The 25,678-nt window shown below is 58.5% G+C and overlaps 1 protein-coding gene across 1 annotated transcript in view; it reads left to right on the forward strand.

Annotated features, from left to right (window-relative positions):
- Positions 1-605: 605 nt before the first annotated feature.
- The window catches only part of LOC111156480 (nuclear receptor corepressor 2), a 207,664-nt gene continuing 182,591 nt past the window's right edge, over positions 606-25,678 (forward strand). The window contains exon 1 of the mRNA XM_022517407.1: positions 606-828. The gene's annotated coding sequence lies outside the window, so the exon portion shown is untranslated. The remainder of the gene's footprint in view (positions 829-25,678) is intronic.

The raw sequence follows: 25,678 nt of genomic DNA on the forward strand, positions 1-25,678 counted from the left end.
CTGCGCATCGGCGTGTAGCCCTCCCCGTACGCTCCCTCCCTACCCACCGGCCACTCTGGAGTTATCATTTAATAGCTGAAACGCGATTCCAGTGAAGAGGAGGAGAAGGAGGGCTCGGAGCCCCACAGGAGAAGGAGGAGGGGGCGGGACGGGGAGGCGCTTTCCCCCTCCTTCCTCCTTCGGGGAGCTGCTAAAAAGAAACGGCGTCGCGCCCAAGTGTAAGGGTGTGTGTGTGTGTGCGCGCGCGCGCGCGCGCATGTGGCAACGTGAGCGCGCGCTCGCGGGTGCGCGCAGGGCCCGGGAGGCGACGCGGGCCCTTTAAGGAGCCCGAGGGGGCCGGGCCGGGGCGCGTCTGTGCGGGCGGGGAGCCGGGAGCTGGAAGGCCGAGCCACCGCCTCCCGGGCTCCCGCCCCGCCCCCTCCTCCCCCTCCCGCCGCCGCCGCCGCCGCCGCACCGCCGCCGCCACCGCCGCCGCCGCCGCCGCCGCCGCCGCCGCCGCCGCCGCCGCCGCCGCCGCAGCCGCTGCCGCCGCCACCGCCGCCGCCCGGGAGCGGAGCCGCGGGCAGGCCGGGCCGCACCGGAGCCCCGCGTCCGCCCGCGCCCCGCCCGAGCCGTGCACCCGCGCCCTGCGCCGCGCGATGCGCTCCAAGTTGCCGGCCGGGGACCCTGGGCAGGCGCCCTAGGAGGCGGCGGCGGGAGGATCGCGCCCCGGCTGGGAGGCCGGGCCTGCTGCGCGCCCCCAGCCGGTTCTGCACCGCCACTTGCCTGAGCGCCCCAGCGGCCCGAGCGCGCCCCGAGCCCGGGCGCCGCCGCCGCCACCTCAGCTAGGTGAGTTGGGGCCGGGGGTCCCCGCAGAGGGCCGGGGGGAGGCGCGGGGCGCGCTTCCGGGGGATCAGGGGAAGATCGGGCGGCGCACGCGGCGGAGTTGGCGGGGCCCCTGCACTCCTGAGTTTGCGCTCTCGGGGGGTGGCCTGCTAGGGAGAGAGGCGCCCCATAGACACTGCGGTCCGCGTGCGTGGGGGCGCTGGGGAACTTAGGGGAACTCCAGCTGCCCTGCGAGGGGGCGGGAAGGAGGGAAGTGGCGTGGGGGTGGACCGGCGGGGGGACGCCCTGGAATTGCGCCGGGCAGCCCCCCCACCGTGTGCCCCGGCCCTGTGGGCATGGCCGCCGTGCGCCTTCCTCCTCCCCAAGTAGACCCAGGCTTGGGGGTGACACTGCGTCTTATTTTCCAGCAGGCAGCGCGGGCTTGGGGAGCCCCTGGAGATGGCACCCCGTGCTCCCCGGCCTGGCCGCTCTGGAAGGGCGCATGGCGGGTTCCGGCCAGCTAGGGGCGGGGGCTGGCGGGGGCAGCTCCTGAGCGAGGGAGCAGAGGGCACTGGGTGGGGGGTCCCCCCGGGAGAGGCGCCCCTCGTTCCCCCCTCCCCCGCGGGCTGGTGTTCCTGCTGTCTGGGCCTGCCTCCCGCGGCTGGTGACGCCTCATTGGGCCGCCTCCTGGTCCCTCCCCCGGGCTGTGCGGATACTTGGGATGCCACTAGTTTGGGAAGTTGGAATTCAGAGCTGATCCCACTTGGGCTGGACCCGGAGGCCCCAGGCCCTAGTGCTGGGGGAGCCTCCCCGGAGACCTGCAGTGGGGGGCACTCGTGGGGCGCGCCTTCCTCACCCCAGGCGCTTGCAGAAAAAAGCCTGAGGGAGGGAGAGAGGGCAAGGCGGGCGGGAGGAGGGAGAGACATGCTGTACCTGTGAGCTGCCGTCGCCCGGGCCCAATTAGCGTGGGGCGCCCGGCGTTATTTTTACATTGGAGGTTTATTTTTTTGGAAGCTAGTGTCCTCCCGCCGCCTGTCGCGCGCTCGGGCTCGGCTCTGCGAGGGTCTGGTGCAGGGAGCGGAGGCGGATCTGTTCTGTCGGCTCAGCCTCCTCCCTTCCTCCCCCTTCTCCTCCCCCCCCCCCCCCCCCCCCCGTTGGTGAGAACTGGTTTTATTATGATTATTTTTTTTTTCCCCTTTTGCAGATTTGGAGGAAGGATGTATGGGGGTGGGGAGGTGGGAAGGGGAGAGGATCCCTGTGGGCTGGTTGGGGGAGTTCTCCACACGTTGGGATGTGTTATCGGTGGCCTTGACTTTGCCCTTTTTTTAAAAACGAGATCTGGGTCCTCGCGGCTGCTTTGATACAAGGGGCTCTCAGGGCCAGGCGTGAGCTGGGAGGGCGTCCCAGGGCATTGTTGTGTGCCTCGTCGTGGGTGGCCTTTTTTTTTTTTTTTTTTTGTTTTGGATGTGGTGGGGGAAGCAATCAGAGAATGGAAGAGATGTGAGCCTGGATAGCTGAGCCTTTCACTGCCTACTCTGCAACTCAACTCCCTGGGTTCGAATCTTTCTTTTGTCACTTTCTTGGCAGGTGACCCTGGACAAATTACTTAACCTCTCTATGCCTTAGGCTTCTCAGCTGCAAAGTGGGTAACCATATTCCCGAGTTCCTGGGGTTGTTGTGAGAACCGAGAGTGGTAATCCCTAGAACATATTTGTGTGAATGTTACTATGACCACTTTGTTATTATTATTACTATTACTAGGTTCTAAAACTTGGACTTTAATCAACAAACTGGAAATCTTGAGAGACGGGGCCGACTTGCCTTTTGCTGGGGAGTGGGGGATCTAGTGGAGGAAGGATGCTTTCTTCTCCCCCCCCCACCCCGCCCCCCACTCCGCTTTTCCCGTTTGCGGATGGAGCCAGGCAGGTGGTGCCTTCAGCCCATTGAGCAGATGCACAGACCGAGCCTGGCGGAGGGGTGCGCGCAGGTCCTGGAGCAGGCGCCGAGCGGTGAGGGCATCCCGGGCGCTGTCTGGCTTCCCCGCCGCCGCCTTGTCCCTGCTTGGAAATTTACCGCCGCCGCCGCCGCCGCCGGGTGCCCGGGGAGTCTGCGGTGCCCAGACGTGGGGGCGGGAGCTGAGCGGGCCCCAGCCCTGGCCTCTTCCCACTGAGCTATTTATGCTTGCTCTGGGATCAATACTATTGATAAATCCATGTAAATGGTAATGTGGCTGTCAGGTCCCGGTGAGGGATGGAGACCCCTCGTGGGGCTGCGCGCATCTCCCCCTCCCTGGGCGAGGGTTCGGCTACGTGGGAAGGATTTATTTGGCATAATCCGTTCTTTTCCCCCAATTAATAATACTTATACCACCTCCTAAAGATTTCTGGGAGCTCTGCAAATACGCATCTCGCTGCGACCCTAGGAGGGCAAGGATTGTTCTCCGGGCAAGGGGGCGGGGGCTCTGCGGGTGGGGGCACTCACCCCTGCCCCCACATTGGAATACCACCCCAGGAGTCCGGCCCCCAGCGCCTTGCCATTCAGGCTTCCTGTGCAGGCTGCTTGGCCTGGTCACCTCCCCCCTCTCCCCTCCACCCCCCTGCCCCACTGTGAGGTGTTCTCTGTTCCCAACCCCCACCTGAGGCCTGTTGGGTGAGGTTGTGAGATTGAGGGGGGGTCCACCTACAGAGAACCCAGCCTGAGGAGCTCCTGTCCAGGAGAAGCAGAAGTGGCCCAGGTAGGAGAGCTCAGCCCTTCCCTCCCACAGCTCTCCAAGCGAAGGCCCCCCCCCCCCCCCACGGCACTCTGCCTCTGACAAGAGAGGGTTGAGAGCTTTTATTTGTGTCTGTTTTTCTCTTCTCTGTTTCCTTTTCATGTGTCAGATGCCAACAGCAGCCTCCCCAGGTGATACCTCTGAGGGAACAGCTTGTGGGAGCCGGTAATTCCTGCTCCAGGCCCCCTGGGGGAGGGTGTCAGGAGGGGTCTGGGGAGGGCTAGGGGCCCAGGGCCAGGCCAGGCTGTCATCTTAGAAGGCCTTGTCCCATGGGTGGGTATATGGGGTCCCCAGGGACATGATGCTTGGGAAGGGTCAGCGGCATCCTTTGAGGATCCTTGGGGGTTGGGAAGGGATACTGTACAGGGACCCCACACGTGTCATGCACTCTCACTGTGTGTCAGGCTGTGCCCTCACCAGGAATCCACTCATTCACTCTTGGTATCACGCTGTGAGGTCCTTGTTCTCATGATCCCATTTTATAGATGGTGAAATGGAGGCGCAGAGAAGTTTAGTGACTTGCCCAAGGTCACACACTTTGGATGTTGGAAGGAGGACGAAGACCTGGAATTGATGGTTCCTGGTCTTGCTGGTGTCTCTCCAGCTGCGGCTGCACAGGTTAGGAAGAAAGAAATTATGTTTCTTATTGGAGCAGCACCTACAGATCTTTGCCCCAGGGGGCAGGAGACTGAGAACCTGTTCTCCCTGGGATTTGGGGAGGGGGAAAGTGCCTGCGGGGAAAGTGCCTGCTGCAGCCCCAGGGTTTCTTTAAAGTCTCATTTTATCTTAAACATTCATGCAAATTTGGCATTCGCTCTGGCGGCTGTGTTTATTTTGAAATGAAAACATGGTTTTGAATTATTTAGCAGGGCAGATAACGGGGCTCCAGAAAGTGGCATCTGAGGAGTGCTGGGGCCTGGAGTTTCCTGCACAGGGGGCTGGGCTGGGCTGGATGGCCCTGGGACGTTTCTGTAGCAGGAGACCTTGAGAGGTCCCAAGGAGGAAGGCAGCTTTTTTCCATTTTACAGATGAGGGTCCTGGGACCAGGCCAGCCCAAGGTCCCGCAGTAGTGTGACTTTTGCTGACAGTGATCAAAATCATCATGGTTACTCATCTCGCTGGGCTCAGGCGAGGCGCCCTGGAGAGAGGCTCTTTGATTTCCTTGAACCGTAAAGAATCATCCTCAACACAAAGTAGAGGACAGACCAGGAGTGTTTAGTCCCTGATCCTCATTGGATCAGGTTCTGATGCATTCGGGTCCTGACTTAGCCATGGACACGTGGTGCGCCCAGGGGCTGGCCCCTGCTTCTCAGAGTTTGGGTGCCCCTGTCTGTAAGATGGGCACATGGCTCACGGCTGGTGGGGTCGTGGAGAGGATTACGGGGCAGAAAGTGTGAGCACTGGGTTTGGAGTTTGTCTGGGCAGCTTTCAGTTGTTATTGACTCTGGCAAGCGGCTTAACGTCTCTGAGCCTCAGTCTGCTCATCTGTAAGATGGGGATGGTGTCTTTATTGCTGTGAGGACCCGATGTGTGTCGCCAGAGGTGCTGTTTACTATTTTGGCTTACCCCGTTGGATTGTCAGTGCTTCGCTGTAGAAGCATTCTACAGGGGATCTGTGGGGTACTGGGCTGTCGCTGACAGGCTGGTTCCATGTTTCCTCTGTCTACAGGGCTGCTTAGAAGGCGGATGCTGTAACAGAGCAGGGTCTTGGGGTCCCTACACCAGAGCCCTGGTGGCCTGGCCTTTTTGCCTTCCAGGGAGAAGGCTCCTTTCCTATTGGCTGGTTGGTGTGATTGACAGATATGTTCCGCCCCCTCCCTCTGTCCCTGGAGGCTGAGGTTTTGATGACATGGGTCTGGTGGACTTGGAGGGTTTGGGCAGCATGGAGAGTCGGGGAAGGGGTGACACTGGGGACAGAGGGGATCTCCTAGCGGAGGGCCAGGCTTCGCCTGGGTGCAGGTTCCAGAAAGGGTTTCTTTGAAGTCAGACCTGGGTTCAAATCCTGCCTCCATCAGCTAATGACTCAAGCAGTCTCTGACCTTCGAGCCTCGGTTTCCTTATCTTTAAGTAGGCAGTCGTGCCCACCTCTGAGGACAGTGTGGACCAGCGGTGTGCCGTCAGCTTCCGGCCGTGGGGGACAAGTGGTGCGCGCCGGCGCTGCCTGTGACCACCCAGCACGGGGGGAGGCTGTTGAGCTCCTGAAATGTGGCTAGCGTGACTGAACTGGTTATTTTTTTTATTTCATTTTAATTAACTTAAATTTAAACAGCCACATGTGGCTGTGGCTAATGGCTGCCTGATCAGACAGCTCGGGTCTGGAGGGAGGGAGTCAGAGTCTGTGCATGGGAGCCGGGCTTGGCTCTTAGCATGGATTGTTTTCCTTTTTCGTGTGTCTTGTCTCTGCCCAGTGCCAGCATGGCACTGTCCTATCTTGGAGCCTCCCCCCACCCCACCCGCCTCACAGCCCCAGGCAGACCCTAGTGCCGACCAGGCTCCTCTGCCCTCTGTCCTTCTCTTGCCCATGCTCCTAATCTTACTGTCCCCTTCCTGTCCCAACCAGCCTCTGGGGCCGCTCCGTGCAGTCGACCTTTCTGCGATGTGGGGGGCTGCGGGGGGGAACATTCTAGATCTATCCTGTCTAGCACCATGGCTGCACGTGGCCCTGGGTACTTGAAGTGACTACGGCCAAGGAACAATTCCATTTTTTGGGGCGCCTGGGTGGCTCAGTGGGTTGAGCCTCTGCCTTCAGCTCAGGTCGTGATCTCAGGGTCTTGGGATCGAGCCCCGCATGGGGCTCTCTGCTCAGCAGGGAGCCTGCTTCCCCCTCTCTCTCTGCCTGCCTCTCTGCCTACCTGTGATCTCTGTCTGTCAAATAAATAAATAAAATCTTTAAAAAAAAATTCCATTTTTTAGTTTATTTTAATATGTTTAAATAGCCCCCTGTGGCCTGTGGCCGCTGTCCCCTTTGGGCGGCATGGTTTTAGAGCCTTGCCTTCTCTGTGGATTCGGACCCAAACATGTTTTCAGACCACTGGCTGAGCCTTCTCTTCTTGGCCCTATAGGCAGTAGGCCCGAGTGTCCCCGAGGCTGGGAGCTCTGTGCCCAGACTTCCCCACTTGCGTCCCTGCAAAGAGAGGGCAGCCCTCGCTCCTGAGGGCTGAGCTCTGGGGCCTGGACCTCCAACCTGGCTGGGCACACAGAGGGGATCGTCTGCAAAGCCCCCTTGTTTGTTTTCATGAGCGCACATACGTAGGAAGGCCTGCTCCCCATAAGTGTTCCATAGTTTTTTCTGCTACATAATTAATGCATTATGTAATAACTAGATTAATGTTGTTGTTGTTGTGGGGGGACATAATGTTGCTGTCTATTGTCATTTGAAAAATAGAAGACACTAAAAAGCAATGTACTCAAAACTCTCTGCCACTTGCTTGGGGCTTTATAAAAACTAACTTTTGTGAGAGAAAATGCACGGGTCTGTTAGGAAGGTCAAGCAGCTCACAAAGGCGTCCAGGGAAGTCGTCTGGTTTCTGCCCTCCCACTTTTTGTCCCGTGAGGCAGACATGCACAGGTAAAGTTTCCCCTCCGAGAAACTCTGGGCCTCTGCCTGCCTTAGATGGACACAAATAATATCACACCTATTTACGTCTCGCTTTCGTCCCCTAAAATAAAACGTATCTTGGAGCTCATTCTGGAACACATGGAGCAGCTGTCAGCTAACTTTTGCCCACAGGCTGACACCAGCCCACCTCCCGTTATTTTTTGGGATGTGGGAGGGGCAGAGAGTGAGGGAGAATCTTAAGCAGGCTCCATGTCCAGTGCAGAGCCTGATGTGGGGCTCGATCTCATGACCCTGGGATCGTGACCTGAGCCAAAATCAAGAGTCAGAAGCTCAACAGACTGAGCCACTCCTGAGGCCCCCACCTCCTGTTTTTCTGTGGTGCGCAGGCTAAGAGTGGTTTTTGCATTTTTTAATGGCTGAAAAAAAAAACCAAATAATATTTTGTGATCTGCGAAATTGTATGAAATTTAGATTTCAGTGTCTGTAATAAAGCTTTATTGGAACACAGCTATGCCTATGCGTGAATGTGTTGCCAGAGTCTGTTTTCAAGGTATAGATGAAAAATTGTGGGGTTGTGATGGAGGCCCGAAGGCCTGCAAGGCCTAACGTCTTTATTGCCAGCCCACCTCGTTCTTTCTGACTTCAGCATGACCTCCTGGGGTTCTTGCTGTTGAAGAAACTGGGGGCCCAGAGAGGATTGTGAGTTGAAGAGTCATACCAAGCAGGCCCTTAAAGTCCCTCCTGTTGGCCTGGCTAACTGTTCTTGCCGAGTGTAGCTGATGCTCCTGGTTACAGCTGACTGTTATAGGATTCAGTGGGCAAAGGGGGGATGTTGAGGCAGCAGGCAGTCTGGACTGATTTCTCTGCTGTGGGGCGCTACGTGGTCGCTGAAACTGCTTCTGGGCAGTGCTATGGGGTGTTCACAATTTTGGGCAAGCCGCTTCCTACCCGTCTTGTTCCCTCTTTGCTTGGGCCGTCAGGAAACTCGGAGCCAGATGTGCAGCCTGCGTTCAGCAGTCTGGTCTGGTCTTTCTGGTCCGTGTTTCTGTTTTACCCGCTTCATCCTGATTCTACAGTACTTTGTCCCCAGTTTTTCTCTTTGCCCTGACTTCGCTCTCTGATAGTATCTTACCATATGCATTCCTGAAAGTTGTCTCATCTTTGGAGGAGCACCGTGGAGCAGACAGGAGTAAAGAAAAGGAAAATGCTTTGTAAGGTGTTTCCATGCTTGTGTCCCGTGGGTGCCTGTAGGGTGCTGGGTCACCCCACCCGGGGAGGTTACACCCAGAGTCTCCTGACAGATGATCCCAGGAGGAAACCAAGGCCTGGCCCTGTGGAGGGTTTTAACCAAGGTCAGACCCTGGGCGATAAGCAGGATCTTTACATGTGCGTGTTGGACTGGATTTGGGAAGATGACAGTGAGTAACTTGAAATGTGGAAGATGTCCCCACTGGAGGGCCCCGGGGGAAAGCCCTGGAGTGGAGCAGATGTCATGCTCACCACCCCTGGCGTCAAGTGTCACTTCTGTCTCTTCCCTGTCTGGGGCCCTGGGGCCCAGGGATCTCAGAATTTTGGGGTGGCAGTCCTGTGGGCGTGTCCACAATGAGGAACCCTGGGCCATCTCTTCTGGCCTCCTTGCTCTGCTGATGATTTCAAATGCTTCTGCTCCCTCCGGCTGACCCTGGGGAATTTCTTGGAGCTGGGGAAGGAAGTGGGGAAAAGTGCTCTATAGGGTGGGTTGTAGGAAGTGGGATTAGATGAGACTGGCCAGCCGGCTTGCCTCTGTGTGTGTGTGTGTGTGTGTGTGTACGCGTGCACATGCTGCCAGTGCGAGCTTGTGCACTGGGCGGGGGGGCTGGGAGGCTGGGAGGCTTTTGGGTGTCAATCCGTCTTCCGGCCTGGTGGCTGAGGCTGTCTACCACTTGTCTCCTAGGGTTGGCCCGCAGCTCTGAGTCCCGGGTCTGCCTCTTGCTGGCTGTGTGACGTGACCTGGATGAGTAGCGGAGCCTCTGTGCGTGGCTCCTCAGTTTACCTACCAATGAAATGGGGTGATAATTGACACACATCCTCACAGGTCGTGGTAAAGCCAAGGGGGCTGAGGGGCCATCCGAGGCCGAGGCGTTCCTGCAGCCTGGGACTGCCCTCCTCCTCCTCTCCATGGCTCAAGCACCCGGGGAGCCCAGGCAACTGGGTGCCAGGGTCTACTGCTGGTGGCTCACGGATGTCCCTCGGCCCTCAGGCCCATGCTGTCCCCAACTGGACCCAAGTCCTTCCTCACATCAGATGCTTGTCCTGGGCTTCCTTCTGGCATGTGGCGCACGGGCCAGAGACCCCGGGTCGCCCACACTGCCCTCTGGTGTGGTTGCCCCTCCTTGCGGCGACCCTCCCCCATCTCCCCACCGACATCCTGTGTGGCGGGGCCCCAGGGGTGCTGTGCCTCGACCTTACTCAGAGCCCTAAAGGGCTTCCCACCACTTCTCACTGCCTTGGAGGCCTGTCTGCCCCCAGCGCCTGCCGACCTCTGACCTCCCCCAGGCAGGCCCCCTGCAATCCCTCTCCGCTATGCTGGTGGCTGGTGGAGGGGCTCTGGCCAGGCAGGGCGGTGGTGGGGGGAGGGCTGGAATTTTCTTTGTGGCCTAGGGAGCCTCTCTGGGAGATGCTGTCAGTCAGGAGGCCTGGAGGCCGGCCCGGAGGGCCCGGAGGTGGCGCAGCCCAACCCCACGGGGAGGGGTTGCCCCGGAGGCCCCTGCTTGTCCTCACGCTGAACCCCAGTGCCCGCCGCAGACCCTCCGGGAGCATCGCCCGGGGCCGCGGTGGTGTCTCTGTGGCCATGGCAACCGCCTGGCACCAGGGCCCTGCTCCTTAGGCTAACGAGGCAAGGCTGCTGGGCCCCTGGGCCAGGGTGGAGAGCTGGTGGGGAGCCGGGGAGGGGACGCGCCGCCCCAGGGCTTGGCTCAGCTTGACTGGCAGGCCACCGAGCCAGGAGCGGGGCTCAGCAGGCATCAGGGCCCCCCCTCTGGGGTCCTAGGGGCTCGGGCCAGGCTCACGGGATGGGCTTCTGGTGGGCACTGGGTGTGGTGGTGACTCGTGGCTAGCTGCCATGACCAGTTGAACTGGCTGGGGAGGTGGGGACCGTAAGCAGGGGGTGGGTGCCCCACTCTCACACACCCCCCCCGCTCCCCTCTACCCTCCTGAATAGTTTTAGGCATTTTCACTTTCCGCCACCTATGCTCCCTGCACCCCATCAAGGCCATTGTACCGGGTCGAATAGTGCCCCCCAATTCATGTTCCCCCAGAAGTTCAGAGTGGGACCTTACCTGGAAATAGAGTTGTTGTACTTGTACCTGGGATGGGGCCCTGCTGGAGGAGGGTGGGCCCCAAGTCCACAGAGATCCACAGAGAAGACTTTCCCCACCCCCCACGGAGTCTCTGGAAGGAACCACCCTGCTGACACCTGCAGAGCTGAGCGCCCGGGCTTTGGGATAACAAGGCAACAAGCCTCAGTTCCCCCATCCATAAAATGGGCACAGTCAGCTTACTTGTCTGGGAAAGGTGCTGAGGGGTTGAGCGAGGTCCTGCGCGAGGGGGCACAGGGCAGGCCTCGACGCAGGTCGGAGTGTTTGCTGTTGGTAGTGGCTGCAGGATGTTCCCTTTGCTATGGTTTTGGAGGAAGGTTGGGACATCAAAGTCAGATGACCCCAGGTGCCTGGGGGACTTAAAGCCTGTGTTGCACAGACAGGTGACCTCTGGGTGCTACCATGGCCTGAGGTGACTCCTTTCTGGCCTGTGCTCCCTGACCCCCACAGGGCAGCTCTCCGGGGAGCCCAGACTAGGCTCAGGCAGCCTCTGGAGGGATTCAGGTCTTCTCTCTGCTGGGCGAGGAGAGAGACTCGTTAACTCCAAGAAACCCAGGGCCTGAGGACATCTTCCTTTGTTGGACAGAGTTCTGTCACTTGGTGCCTCAATTTCTGCATCTGTAAAATGGGGATAGCTGCATGCCCTGCCTCATGGGGGAGCGGAGTGGATTAGGGTGTTTGGGGTGACCTCTGACGACCTGCTCTAGATAGGTGTACACGCCAGCTCCCACCTTACCCTCTCTGTCTGGTCTCTGGGCAGGGTTAGGTGGGGACGGGGTGCTTTGGAAAGGGTCCTGAGCTGGCTGGGAAGCCGGACAAGCTCCCTGAGCGCCTGTTTTACGGTCGCTCAGTTACGTCCCACAGTAACTCCCCTGTGGCCAGAACTGTTCCTTTCCGGGCTTCCTGATAGGGAAACCGAGGCACGCAGGTGTCCGCCATGCACGCTCAGGGCACCTGGCTCGTAAGTGCCTTCTGTGGTGGGATGTTGTCACAGGCAGGGTCTGGCCTTTCCTTGGCTCTCCCTTGCCCTTGGATTGTGGGTATGGGGCGGGGGGTGGCCTGGGGGTACCGTGTGTCTAGCCCTGCGTGCCTCTGCCCACTCTCTGCCCCAGCCCAGCCTGTCCCCCTTGGGGGTCACCCTTGCCGTCTCCTGGGCTGCGGCTGGCTGTGCCGTGCAGGAAGCTGACCCCGCTGTCTGGGCTATAAATAGCAGCCTCTGCGCCGCGGCGGGCAGGAAGCTGCATCTCATGGTACCTGGACTCTGGCCGCTGCCCCCTTGCCGCAGCGCCTCCCGGCACTGTCCTTCTCTTGGCGGGAGCGCCAAAGCGGAAGCATGTGTGCACCCTGGGCATTGTGCTGCAAGTTTGCTGTGTGACCTTTGTGCTCTCCTTGCCCTCTCTGTGCCCCTGAGCCCTCTGTGCATCCTGTGCTGTGAAGAGTGCCCCCAGGGTATCTGGGTGGTGACTGGGGGGGTGTGGAGGGCAGGGTTGGTGGTTTGTCGTTGAGAAGGGGGGGCGGGTGGTTTTTACCCTGGAGGTGGGGGATGTTAGCGGGAGGGGGTTATCCGGGGAATCTGGGGAGGGGACATGGGACCTATCTAGATGGCTGTTGGGGAGCCTGATGAGGTGGAGCTGCCTGGAGGGTCCTGGACTGGGAGATGGACCGTGGCTTGGGCCCTGGGCGTTAGAGACCCACCTTGACTGCTGGGTCCTGGGTGATGTTGGCACAACCTCTCTGGGCCTCCGCATGGTCTTCAGATGTCCCGGCAGGCAAGAGACACACAAGGCTTTCAAGCAAGAGAGAGCCATTTCACTCTGTGCCCTGTCTTCTGTGTTTTCATGGGTCACATTGTTCATGTCATTGTACTGTTAGGGGGTAGCACTGGTCTTGTCCTCTCTGGACTGTCTGGTCCTTGTGCGCTCTGGCTCCTGGAATTTCCCAAGTGGCTCTGATCCTGGGCACACGGGTGGCCTCTGCCTTCCTGGTCCCTGCTGACCACGCTGCCCCTTTTTCTGGCAGATTCCAGCTGCCTGGTGAAGGCTAATAAGGCTTGATCATTCGGACATATCTCCGAGCAGGTCAGCTGTGCCTTGTAAAGCCTTCCGCCTTCGCAGAGGTCATATGCGTGTTGGTGCCCACACGCTTCTCGGCCTAGGGTGCCCGAGTGGATCAGTGGAGGTCTCCGCAGAGTGGCTTTCCTGTTCTCAATCTTGCTGGACTGTGAGATGTCCCGGAGGGCCATCTGTGACTGGCCCAAAAAAAGAAAGAAACCTTGCCGAAGAATATCGATTGAGGAGTTACTGGTGGTCATCCTAGAGGGGGAGGTCTCTAGTGATAAGCCACAGGGCTCTGCCTGATTCACATTTTCATCAAAAGCGAGACTTGGCACTGCTGGGAGACGTTTCCACCGCGCAGGTGACAGAACTGGGCGTGCCCACTCGGGCCCTGCAGAGACTGAGTCACATTGACCCCGCGGTTGCTTTTGGAGTTCAGGCTTTGTCGGGGGTCGGCCGTAGGAGCAGTTTCCTCGAAGCCTAGACGTTTGGAGCCTGTGGTCAGGAGCATAGTGGTGTCTCCCACAGTGGCCCATGTCCTGGTCCCCAGCAACAGTGAATATATTGTCACACCGCAAAGGGGGATTAATCCCGGCCTTGGCTGGCTGGGATTGAGGCAGCCCGCCAGCCCACCTTGAGATGGGGAAGTTCGCCGGGATAATCCTGGGGGCCTCAAAGTCCTCACGAGGGTCCTTAAAAGGAGGAAGCAGGAGGTCAGAGCCAGACCGAGGCGCTCTCTAATGCTGTCTTTGAGGATGTCGAAGGGGCGTGGGGCCGAGAATGGCGGGCAGCCTCGGGACGCGGGGAGAGGCCAGGGACGAATTGTCCCACGGAGCCTCCGGAAGGAGCACAGCCCTGCCGACACCTTGACTTGTAGCCCTGTTTTTGGACTTCTGACCTCCAGAACGCGAGAATATATTTTACGCTGGTTTAAGCCGCCGAATCTGGGGTCGTTTATTACAGCAGCAGGAGGAAACTCAGACACGGCCTGCATCTGCCCTGAGAACCAGCAGCCGGGAGCAACGTGGTCATTTATTTTTTTATTAAAAAAAAAAAGAAGAAGATTTCATTTATTTATTTGAGAAAGAGAGAGTGGGAGCATGAGAGCAGGGAAGGGGCAGAGGGAGAAGGAGAGAATCTCAAGCAGGCTCCATGCTGAGTGCAGAGCCTGACACGGGGCTCTATCCCACAACCCTAAGATCATGGCCTGAGTGGAAATCAAGAGTCAGATCTCAACTGACAGCACCATCCAGGTGCCCCACAACATGGTCATGTAGATGCTGGTGTGTCCCAACTGCCAGTGACCTTGGAGTCAGGTGACGGCTCAGAGTCTCGGCCTTGACCTGGGGCTGTGGGTGAGGGATTTGGGGCCAAGAGAGTGAATGGCAAACTGTGAAGGGCCGTGCTAGGGAAAAAAATGAAATAAGAAAAATGTCTGGAAGCAGAGAGATGACCCTTTGGAAGCTTTGGAGAGGGGAAGGGGTGGTGTGAGGTAGGGTTGTTGGTGTGTGTGTGTGTGTTTTTCTTTCTTCTTGATTCCTTCAAATCCAGTGAGGGGATCTGGTCCCCGTGATGGCCAGAAAAATGGTACGTCCCCAGCCTGTCTACCAACCTGTGACGAGCCCCCGATGATTCTTCTGGGTGGGGTGTCCCGGGGGGCAGGTGTTCCAGATTCTCGGAGCAGACAGGAGATGCCCCACGCTGCTTCCTTCCCAGCTTTATTGAAAAGAGGAGGAAAATGGCCCACACCTCTGGCCCTGAAGGCCTCTGGGCCTGCGTCCAGAAACCTGAACCCTGCAATTAAATGAAACTAGATACTTAGGTGGGGAGAGCTTCTCCTGCCAGGAGAGGCTCCAGAGACCAGGCCCTGGGGACCTGCTGCTGGTGGATGGACTATGTGGGGTCGGGCGGGGGGTGGGGGGAGGCAGGTAGAGAAACTGCCGCAGGGGAAAGGGAAAGGGTGAGAATACGTCAGCCAGCCTGGGTCCAAGAAGCTGGGCTCAGGGCTCCGGCCGAGGTGGCCGATTTTTAGTAAAACAAAAAATTGAGGGGCGCCTGGGTGGCTCAGTGGGTTAAGCCTCTGCCTTTGGCTCAGGTCATGATCTCAGAATCCTGGGATCAAGCCCTGCATCGGTCATCTCTCTGCTTAGCTGGGAGCCTGCTTCCCCTCTCTCTGTCTCTGCCTGCCTCTCTGCCTACTTGTGATCTCTCTTTCTGTTAAAATTAATAAATAAAATCTTAAAAAAAAATTGCAAGTGACTTTCCAGTCATCCGAGTCCCCTCGCTGGAGACTTCTACTTCTCAACTAGACATGTGCTCTTCTAATCCATGTTTTTAATGCTTCATGGGCCTCCGTGTGGATCCCTGCACGGCCCGGGGCCCTGTCTTGTCTCTGGACTGGAAGAATGCATGTGGACGTGGTTTTCTGTGGGCGCTACTAAGGTGAGCCGTGGGACTCTGCCAGTTTTGTAGGTCAAAAGTGGTCGAATATTGACAACTTTTATGTAATTCAAGCTAGTAATTTCCTGTCCGTGCTGGGCAGGCCACGGAGCAGAGTGACGACATGCAGGGATTTTGATGGCTTGCGGGGTCCCATCCCTGCTCCCCCTACCCCATGGCCTCCTACCAGCTGTGAAGCCTGAGGCGTATTATCCTCTCCCCTGTGTCCCGGTTTCCCTATATGTAGAGCGGGGTTCGAAACGCTGCCTACGTTCTGGATGTGTTCTGTGGATGAGAAGTAGTAATGAACAAGGCGTTTAAAACTGTGGGCTGTTGTTGTCATTACTGTTATTATATATTCTTTTTTTAATTAGGATTTTGTAGCCTGTTGGTGCAGCTCTCTGGATTTCAACTCCTGTAGAGGTGGTATTTTGTTGCGATATATGGTCGGTGTGTTCTCCCACAGAGATGCCGCTTGAGTTGATGGCGGTCTTTGGATGGACCTTCTCCGAGCGCCTCGGGGCGCTCACGTGCATCCCGTCTCCTCTGTCCCTGGGACTGGAATCTTCGGCCACAAAACCAGCAAGTGCTTCCCCGGGGGCTGCACTGGCTGACCCTCTCTGCTTTGGGGTGGGGTGGGGGGGTGGGGGGCCTAGGATCTCCCTAAGGCCAAGCCCTTGGGTGGGGCGTGCAACAGTGTGATAGCTGCCTTACAAAATTTTGGTTTTTAGAAGCGAAACAAACGTGTTGTAAGTTGGGAAATTAAATAGAAAGCCTGCACATAAAAAAAATCCGACCACATTCCCACCGCCCAGAGAGCGAGCGTTGGCATCTTGGATGGATGTGGGTTTTGACGAAAAGAACCAGCTCTGATCTCTGCCGCCCTGAGTGACCATGGGCCAAGGGAGCGGTGAAATATAGTGATTTTGCAGCCCTCCCCGCACCGCCCCTGGACCCGGAGGTCAGCATCCTCAGGGAACACACAGGGATTTGGCCGCTTGGGGTGGGGCTTTGCATCAGCTGGATCTGGGACACCCCTCTGCCCTGTAGTAGCCGTGGGGACCTGGCTCATGGAATGCACCCCCCAGAGCCCCATGACTCCGTCTCTTTGCAGGGTTTTTGTGCAGCCCTGCACATAGTAGGTGCTCAATTGATGCACGAAGGGATGCAGTACAGTAGGATATCTCAACCTGGGTGCTACTGACATCGGGGCCAGATAATTCTGCCCTGGGAGCTGTCCTGTGCATTCAAGGGTGTTGAGCAGTATTGCTGTCTCTGCCCACCCAGTAGATGCCCCCTTCCACACCCACTGTGACAACCAGACATGACTGCAGGACACTGCCCACAGTCACCCCTCCAGGACCCCTGTGGTATAGGATAGGACCTCAGAGAGGACTGTCTAGAAGGCAAAGAAGCCCCAGGACAGTTTTCCTTGGAGTCTATGCCCAGTGTGTAGATTTTCTTCATTCAGAAACTGCCGTTAAGTACCCTACTGTGTGCTGGGAGCTGTCCTAGGTGCTAGGATTCTGCTGGGAACAAGGCAGGCAGGCGGCCCCCTTCGTGTTTGTCCAGGCATAGCTGGACACCCTGCTCATTCTCCCCGACTTGGCCTTGGGATATGGTGGTGACTTAAGTCCCATTCCTGCCTCAGTCTCCCCCTCTATGATATGGGGGCCAAGGCTGTTCTGAGGTGATGCTACGAGGAGCCCTGTCACCTCTGGCTGGCTATTTCCTTTCTGGGCCTCAATGCCCTCGTCCGGAGAGTGGTGTTTGTGGTAGCACTGGCCTTCCGGGCTGCTGTGGGGATTAGTGAGTTCTTTGGTCAGGCACAAGGCACACAGTAGGTGCTTTGTGACAGTGGGCAGATGATGTGTGTGTAGACTCTGAAGGCCAAGTGTGCAAGCATCTGCCCTTAGGTCATCACAGCCAGCTGGGCAGGGGATGGGGGTGCTGGTGGAGAGCCCAAGGCATCCTCCCTGTGCCTGGCCATGCGGGTGGGGGTCTCGGTGGGAGGGAGCTCAGCTGCCCTCCTCCCCAGGCCTGGAAGGAGCTGGCTCAGTGGAGATCCCTAAGGCGATTAAGTGGGTTCATTTGATCTTGAACGTGAACTTGAGAGCAGGCGGCTTATCTCCTGGAGATGAAAGCCAGGCAGGTGATGAGCCACCTGGCCCAGGCAGGGAGTTCGGGATTTTATTCTCCATTCTGTGCCCAGCTGGGGCCTGTGCTAGGGGCTTTCGCCCCACCTGCCTCCAGCCCCCTCAGCTGCATGGTCAGACGGCGTGCTTCTGATGCTGGTCTAGTCGTGGCGGGCGCACACCTCGGTAATTCACTGAACACTTCCAATCTTGTGATCTAGCAATGATCATCACTTCCCTGTGTGACGGGCAAGCTATTAAGGCTCAGAGAGGTCCGCTAACTTTCCCAGGGCCACACAGCCTCCTGATAACCACCCCTCCCGCCAACAGTATTTGCAGCGTATATGTGGAAAACCCCCTTTTATTCTTGGGCACTGAAATTCCTCCTTACGGTGTTGACTTCACACAGAATTAACAACAACAAGAAAAATCAGTGTCATGCCCCGGTTGTCATATAAGGGCAAAGGGAGGGAAGGAGTCACTGGTTCCCACTCAGGATGAGTAAGTGAGCTCAGAAGGGTTTCGGGACTGGAAATACATGAAAGTGACTTGAAAAAAAAAAAAAAGGCAAGTGTTTGGATTGGTTCTGGAAGGTTCTTTTTTTAAATGGCTGGGTCATTTGAAAATTGTGTGGGGAGGGTGACTTTCATGGCGTGGGCCTGCTTCCCTGGCTGAGTGGCCATCCAAGGATAGCTGTGATTGTCCCTGTATGTTTCTGGCATGTTCCAGGTGGGGACACGGCCTCCAAGACCTCCTCTGCCCGAACCACAGGAATATGGTGGCAGTGGCAGCGGTCAGATGACCCCTTGGTCGCAGGCCCTTTCTGCAGTCAGGGTAATGCGGGCTCACCGTACTGTGCCGGGGGAGTGAGACAACTGCCTCTGAGACCCCAGTAGTAACGAGACCACTGATGGCAGACCTGGGCCCCGCCTGGCTTGGCTGTCTGCAGGAGCCTCCCCTGGGCCCCTGAATCCACTCTCGTCCCGGGGATCTGTCCTCCGTGTTGCAGCCAGAGGGACCCTGTCTGAAGGAGGAGACTGCACTGCGGCTCTCCAGGCCGGGCCTACTCCTTGGAGAATAAACCCAGAGGCCCAGGGGCCCTGGGCGACGCCTGCTGCCTTCACCCCTTTCCCCAACCCTGCTTTTGCGTCTGCTTCCCCCAGCCTGGCGTGCTCTGTCCTTGCTGCCAGTGGTCCTGGCTCAGATGTGAAGCCCCTCCGTGGATTTATTCCCTGGGTTTTGGTGGCCGTCCCATATCAGAGGTCCCTTCCCAGGCAGTAGGTGCTACGTCCGTCTTGCCTAAGGCTGGGTCCCCGATGCTGGGATGGTGCTAGCACATGGTAGGGCATCGGTGGGTTTGTGTCGATGGCTGGATGGGTTCCTTTGCAGTGAGATGGAACCTGGCTGGGCCAGGTCTCCGTGGGCCCGACCTGGGGGAAGGGGAGGACGGGGGCTGGACATGGGGGCCTTTTCCCTCAGTGGTTTCTAGCCGGTCTGGAACTGGCCAGACTAGTGCCTGCTGCTTCCTGCCCAGGGAGAGAGGCTCTGAGGGTGTGCTAATGGGGTCAGCGGGGTGATGTTGGCCCCAAGGTCATTTGGCAATGTCTGAAGATTCTTCCGGTTGTCCCAAGGTGGGGAGAAGGGGGTGCTCCAAGGGCCAGAGATGCCGTACACATCCTACAGGGCACAGAGCAGCCCCCACAGGGAAGATTGATCTGGCCCAAAGTGCAGGAACCTGGCATCGGGCCTTAGGAACTCAGCATCTGGGCTGTGCTCCAGGCAGGGGAGGGCAGGGGAAGGCAGGGCGAACCTAGGTCCCCTTTCCGTGCTGGGTCCACATCTCCATGGCCCAGAGTGTGCCCCCGGGCAGGGCGATGAGGCATCTTAGAGTTCCCACAGCCTGGCTGCCATAGCTTCTCTTCTCCCCAGGGCTGCGAGCCAGTGGGAGGTACTGTGAATGTGGCTGCTGCCATGAGAGCTCCCCCTGAAAGCATCCCTCCCAGTGCCCTTCTTTGCAGACGTGAGGCTGAGGCCCAGCATGGGTGAGGAATTGTCCCCGGGTTGCACAGCACTGTAGGGCCTGGACCAGGGAGGCCCGAGGGAGGGGATGCCAGCTCTGGGGCTCCCATGGTCCCCTCCCTCTGGCTAGTGGGCTCCTCCCACTGACCAGATTCCATATCCCCTACTGTCCTTACAGTTATTTTTTTTATAATTTGATGAACTTTTAAATCTCTCATGTCTACGTGTATATATACGTCCCTTGTCATGTGGCATTTCTGTATTATTTATAACATTTATTTTTCTTATTTTAAAACCATATGATTGGCTCCTTCATACAATGAATACTAGTCAGTGAGAAACGGGAATGAAAACGCTGGTACATTCATAATGCAGACGAAACTTGCAAAGACGGTGCAGAGTGAGAGGGGACAGACCCAGAGGCCACACGGGGTCTGACTGTGTTGGTAAGAAATGTGCCAAAGAAGCAAACTTGTAGAGACGGGGTGCAGATGAGTGTTGCTGAAGCAGGAGGACGCTGGGGGCAGGGGGGGACGGGGAGGTGACTGCCTGTGGGTGGGGGGTTCCTTCCCTTTCAGGTCAGGGAGATGTTCTGGAATGAGATGGGGATTGTGGTTACACAGCACTGAATGTCACTGGTGTCGCTGAGTTGTTCCCTTTACTTTATTTTTAAAGATTTTGTTTATTTTTTTGAGAGAGAGAGAGAGAGTCTCTCTCATGATCATGAGCAGCGGGGGAGGGCAGAGGGAGAAGCAGACTCCCCACGGAGGAGGGAGACCTAGGATCCCCAGATCAAGATCTGAGCCGAAGGCAGACGCTTCACCGATTGAGCCCCCAGGCGGCCTGAGTTGTTCATTTTATAATGGTTAGTTTTGTGTTGGGTGAATTTCACCACACTACAAAATCAATCTGGGAACTGAAACAAATATGTATTTATTGAGCTCTTACTGTATGCTAGGCACCGAATGCATTTGCTTACCGAGTCTCCAGGTCAGCCCCAGGGGTGAGAGTTTCCATTTCACAGGCAAGGGGCAGGCGTGGAGATGTTAAGCCCCATGGCCCATATCACACAGCCAGAAAGCAGTGGAACTGGGGGAAGCGGCAGTGCCTGGGGTTGGATCCTGACGTCCCCCACGTCTGTGGCCAGGAAGGTGGTAGAACTCCGTGAGGGGGTGGTGGGGCTCTCCGGCTTGCCTGCCCTCCAGCCATGAACACCCCTGAGGGGCCCTCAGGAGCACTGGGTTGGGGGGCGGGTGGGTGGAAACCCGCAGCTCCGGGGTCAGTGTGCGTGAAGTGTTGTCCCCCTTCTTGGGCCCCGAGAGGGACCCCTAGCACAGTGGTGTTCTTCGTCCCCACCCCCACCCCGGCTACAGAAGCAGGAACTTTCCAACACAGGGTCGGGTGCTGTGATTCAGCATGGCTCGCTCTGGGGAGCACGGGGGGCCCCCTGGGCTGTTTTCGGTTTCCGCTGAGTTTCTCACTCTGACTCAGTGCTGCCTCTGGCCCCAGTGACCTGGGCTTCTGTACACCTGCTGAGCCGAGCTCTTGCTCATGGGAACCGTCAGAAAGAACCAGGTTTGAGGCTGTCCCTCCTCGCTGGTTTCCCTGGGCCTCGATTTTCCTATCTGGGTAGTGGGGCCATAGAAGGAGGTGTTTATTGGTGTGTCTCACATCGATCAGTGGGTGTGAGGGGCAGCACAGGTCTGGGTGTGTGTGTGGAGGGATTCGGTACAGAAACAAGGGGTTCAAAGCCAGTGGAGGCTCTCGGGGGAGGCCTGCAGCCTGTATGCCCCTCCCCCATCCTGTCGGTGGCACACATGGAGGGTGTGTGTGTCAGCGCCTTTCTGTTCCCCAGGACAACCGGCTGCTGAGCCCAGAGGGTGAATGAATGCTGTCCGCTGAAGCCTCAGTCTCCCGCTGGGTCCTGATGTAGGGGCTGGGACACAAGCCTGTGCTCTGTGCCTCTCATCCCGGCCGGGCTCTGGGGCTGAGGCTCAGTGTCTGAACGGCTGGGGGGACTGCCTGACATCCGAGTAGGATTGGGGGCTGAGCTCCGGTCCCTGGGGAGGCCCAGTGGCAAGCTGGACCTGAGCCCCTGACCTGAGCTCGAACGGTGCTGTCCTGGCCTCATCCCTGCTTATAGACGGGGAGCCTGAGGTTTGCAGAAGCGGGGTGAGTTCCTCAGGCTTTTCAGAATGGCACGGCTGGAGTCTGAGCCCCAGCCAGCCTGACTTTCGCCATTCTGGTTATTTTGTATTTGTTGTGTAGCTGAGGAAACAGCCTTAGAGAAGTTCGGCCTCCAGTGTGGAGTCGTCCAGCTAGAACCTGGAGTGAATCTGGGTGTTAGGCCAGGCCCTGGGCTTCAGAGACTCTGGGTCCGGGCTCCCTTGCTGGCCTTACTGTCCCGTCTGTGCAGTGAACACTGCCTCAAGGATTGTCTGGTCCCACCTGGTGCGCAGGTCACGGAGGCTGGGGCCGGGGCTGATGTCCAGCACGCAGGCCAGTGGGAGCGTGCACGCACAGGGAGGCCGGAACAGGGTGTGGGAGGGAGGGACGGATGATAGAGGGGGCAAGTGTGCAAGGACCCTGATCGCTCTCGGGGCCATTCCGCCTGCACTGCGTTGCTGGATTCCCCGGTATATCCCCTGAGCCTCGGGTGACAAATCTCTTTCACCGTCTCTTGACCTGGGCAATTAATTGCTTCTGGCGATCGACAGCTCCATGGCAGCTCGGCTCTCTCCCAGGCAGCCCCCAGCTCCTCCCTGCAGCCACTGATGGCCTAGACCCTGCTCCACGGCGGGGGAGCCTGGGGTCGGGGGCAGGGAAGGCTCTGTCATGCTTTTCCTCCCAGCTGACTGTTAGGATGCAGCGGCCAAAAGGCTGTCTGGGGGGGAACCCTGCTGCTACCATCTTGGGGTGCTTGCTTTGTGCTCTCAAGGGGGCAGAGACTGAGTTATCTTTACAACGAGGCAGCCACTGAAGGGTATCCAGAGGCTTCTGGAAGTTTCCACCCCATGCAGAGAGCCTGCTCTCTTGTCTCCTGCCCCACAGCGGGTTTCTGGGCTGGGGTAGCCAGCAGAGGTAATGCTGTGTGGTTATATTGGATGCCTGGGTGCAGAACTCCGCTGGGGGAAGCCTGGGTGAGCTTTCTTGCCTCGCTGCCTCGTTGTCCCCATCTGTAAAATGGGGAGGGCCATAGGGCGGTTGAGAGAAGTAGCCAGTTACTAGGCACAGAGTTCCAAGCAGTGTGCCTGGCACCGAGAAGCCCTCAGGAGGGGAGCTCCAGGTCCCTGCGGGCTGTCCGTGTCGGTGGTGGACAGACAGGTGGATGGACAGATGGCTTGTCCACGCTGGCGCCTCCACTGGTCTGGAGGGAAGCCCCTGGCCCTCCCAGGCTGGTCTGTGCCGCCTGCTCTGCCTTGGCCCAGGCTTGGCTGGGAGCCAGGCTGCCGAAGCCGTGTGGCTGGGCCCCCGCCCGCCCCCCTTCCCTCCAGAAACAGTCGATAGTCCGGCTCCTTTCTGGCGTCTGATTTCTCCAGTCAGTTGCTGTCACTGAAGATGGCCCCACACCCCAAGCGAGAAGATGGGCAGGAGGGTTCAGAGAAGTGTGTTTGGGGCCCAGTTGGGGGTGTTGGAGGGTAGAGGATGGGGCGGCTGGGCCTATGCCCAGGTTCCAATCTCCCTATGCCCCTCGAAGGCTGTGCAGTCTCGCGGGCCTGCCGAACCTCTCTGGGCCTCAGTTTCTCCATCTTCAAAATGATCATGCCCCGCTGGCCGGGCTGTGAAGTTGGCCCAGAGCCCGGCTGCGGGTGCCTGCAGAGGGGGGTGTTCCCGTGAGGGTGACCAGTGTGGTGGTTTGCTGGACACTGGTGCAGGCCTCTCTTGAGAGCCCAGACCGATGGACTTGGGAGTTGGGGGTGCGTACCAGCCGCATCAGGGCTGCTTCTCCCTTCTCTCCCTGACTATGTGCCCCCCTTGAGTGTGGCTGTGTCCCTTACCATCCCCCAAAGGGGATGGGCTCCATCCCCTTTGGATAGAGCTGTGCACCCCTCCCCCCCCCACCTTTGTCCTACCCAAGGCCCTGTCCACTTCCACCCACCCATCCTGGCCTGGCTGTGGCCGCCACCCTCCTAGTGGGAGGGGGAGAGGTGGGGCAGAGAGGGCCCCGGATGGCCAGCATGTGCCCCCGCCTCCTCCACCCCGCTCCCAGCACTCGCTGGCTGCCGCAGTCCAGTGGGGAATCAGAGACCTGGCGAACTTGCAGTGATTGTCTCTCCGCAGCTTCTAGGAGAGCTGGCCTGGGCCGGCACGCCTCAGCTGTCACTTGAGAAGGAAAATAAAATGTCCCAGTGGCTTCTAAATGGAAGGGCGGCGGAGCCTGCCTCCCGCTCTGGCTGTGCGGGCTCCTGGCCACCACAGTTGTGGGGATGGCCTGTCCCCGGTCCCTGTTCACCTGATGTGAAGAGATGTGCCAGGTGGCCCTGGATGTCTCCCCTAGGTCCTCCTCTGTGCCTCCTCCCACCCCAGAAGGCCTCAGGGCCCTGGCCCGCTTCCAGCCTGGTGCCTGGGTCAAACTGTGCCTGAAGTCCGCGAAGCCAACCAGCAGGGACCGCTGCCTGAGGTCATGCTTGCCCCTTGGGGGCCAGTGCCCTCCTCGCTGATGGGCTCTGTAGAGCTGTCCGTCATGGCTTATGCTGCTGGCTGTTGTGGGGCCACGCAGAGGCTCGTATGGGCATCGCTCACGTCCCTTTCCTCGAAGGGGCAGGCTCCATGGTGATCCCTGGGCTGGGGGTGATTTTGTAGAACTCGCCCGGTGCATGCTAAGGGGGTTTGGAATGGGAAGGCGGGGGCTGCAGGTGGAGCGTCTCCCCTCTGAGGGCCGGCACTGAGGGTCCTACCTGGTCCCAGCCCTGCCTACGGCGTTGCCCAGGGCAGGAGGCCATGATGCCTGGGGGCTGGGATGCTGCCAGTGGGTCGTGGCACCTGCTTCTTGTAGGGTCCCAGTTTGTACCTCTGTCCTGACTGTGGAGCACCGTGAGGGTGCCCCGCCCTCTGCGGGGACCATGGAGGGACATGGCAGGTGGCCGTGAGAACCCCTCTTGGAGCCTCAGTCTGTCCTTCGGGGAGCCGGGGGGCAGCAGCTCCAGAGAGAGGCTGAAGGAAGGATGAAGTTGGTGCCGCGCTGCCTGGTCCAGAGTCTGAGCAAACACAGGGGAGGTTGCCCTTGACTGTGACATCCCTGACGCTCAGCCCCAGTGCAGGTCTGGGACCAGGTAAACCAGGCTCCCGTCCTGACTTCTCCGCTTTCCGACTCAACCTCCCTGGGTCTCCGTTTTCTCATCAGTACAGGGGGGATAATCAAGAACCCATTCGAGGGGTGGTTGGAGTTTAGTAAGTAAAGGCTTGGCCTGGGGCTGCCTTTGAGGAGCTAGTGTTGGCCATGACCGCTATTACTATTCCTTGTCGGCTTTGTGGCCGCTGCCAGATTGGATGTTGCAGGAGTGAGGGCTGCCTGGAGGAAGAGGGCTGTTGGGCTTATATGCATGGGTGGGATTCCGGTGGGTGTGGGAGGTGCATGGTGGTGGGGGGTTTGTCTGTTGGGGGAGGGGATTGGTGGAAGAAGTAGGCAGGTCCAGGGCCCTGCCCCGCTGTGTGCCTGGCCCTCTCTCAGCCCTACCAGCAGCTGTGCCCCATGGTATTGGCCCTGCCGTGCATGGGGGACTCCTGGTACCCAGACTCTTCTACGCTGAGACTCGCCTTGCTGGTCACTCTGCATCTATCTTTAAGTAGAGACTTGTGGCCTCAGTGAGGGATGAATCAGGTCTTTTCCTGGGGGACTTAGCATCTCCTGGGGGTGGCCAGACAGAGCCTTTGGATGGGGTAGCAGTGAGGGCCAGAACATGCCTGGACTGTCCAGAAACGCTTACTTGTTGGCAAAGAGGGGAGAGGGCGTGATGGGGCTGGGCTTTGAGGAACGTGCAGGAGTTTTCTGGAGAGACCACTTTCCATCAGCCCTACCAGGGCAAGCTGCAGGCATAGACCTATCCAATATGGACCTCAGTCCGCCTCACTGTGAAATGAGCACATGGGGGAGGAATTTGCTGGGGTCCTAGGAAACATCCGGTTCTAGCCTTCGCTCCGTAAGTTTCCAGCTGAGACCCTTGGGACAGGGGACCATTCCATGTGTCATGTCTCCCCTTCCCTGTTTCTCTTGGAGTACTGCTCTGAGGTCCTGAGCAAAAGGACACGTTGAAACTGCCCCTATGCCGTGCTGGCCGCTGTTCAGGGGGCACCAGACCGTATGGGGGTGAGGGGCACTGTCCCCAGCCCTCAGATTATAGATGGGGAGCCAGATGCACAGGGAGACAAGTGGCTTGAGTGGGGCTGGAACCCGAGCTGTCTCTGGTCTGTGGGCACCATGGACGCTCTGTCCACACCTGCTCTTTCCTGCACCTCGAGAAAGGGCCTCCTGGGGCCCTGACTATGGTGTTACCCCTGTGGGGGAGGCCCGGAAGAGGCTGGCTTAGGAGAGAGGATTTTGT

This window comes from Enhydra lutris, unplaced genomic scaffold, assembly GCF_002288905.1.
Source record: "Enhydra lutris kenyoni isolate GAN:26980312 unplaced genomic scaffold, ASM228890v2 scaffoldscaffold46, whole genome shotgun sequence".
NCBI classification, from domain to species: domain Eukaryota; kingdom Metazoa; phylum Chordata; class Mammalia; order Carnivora; family Mustelidae; genus Enhydra; species Enhydra lutris.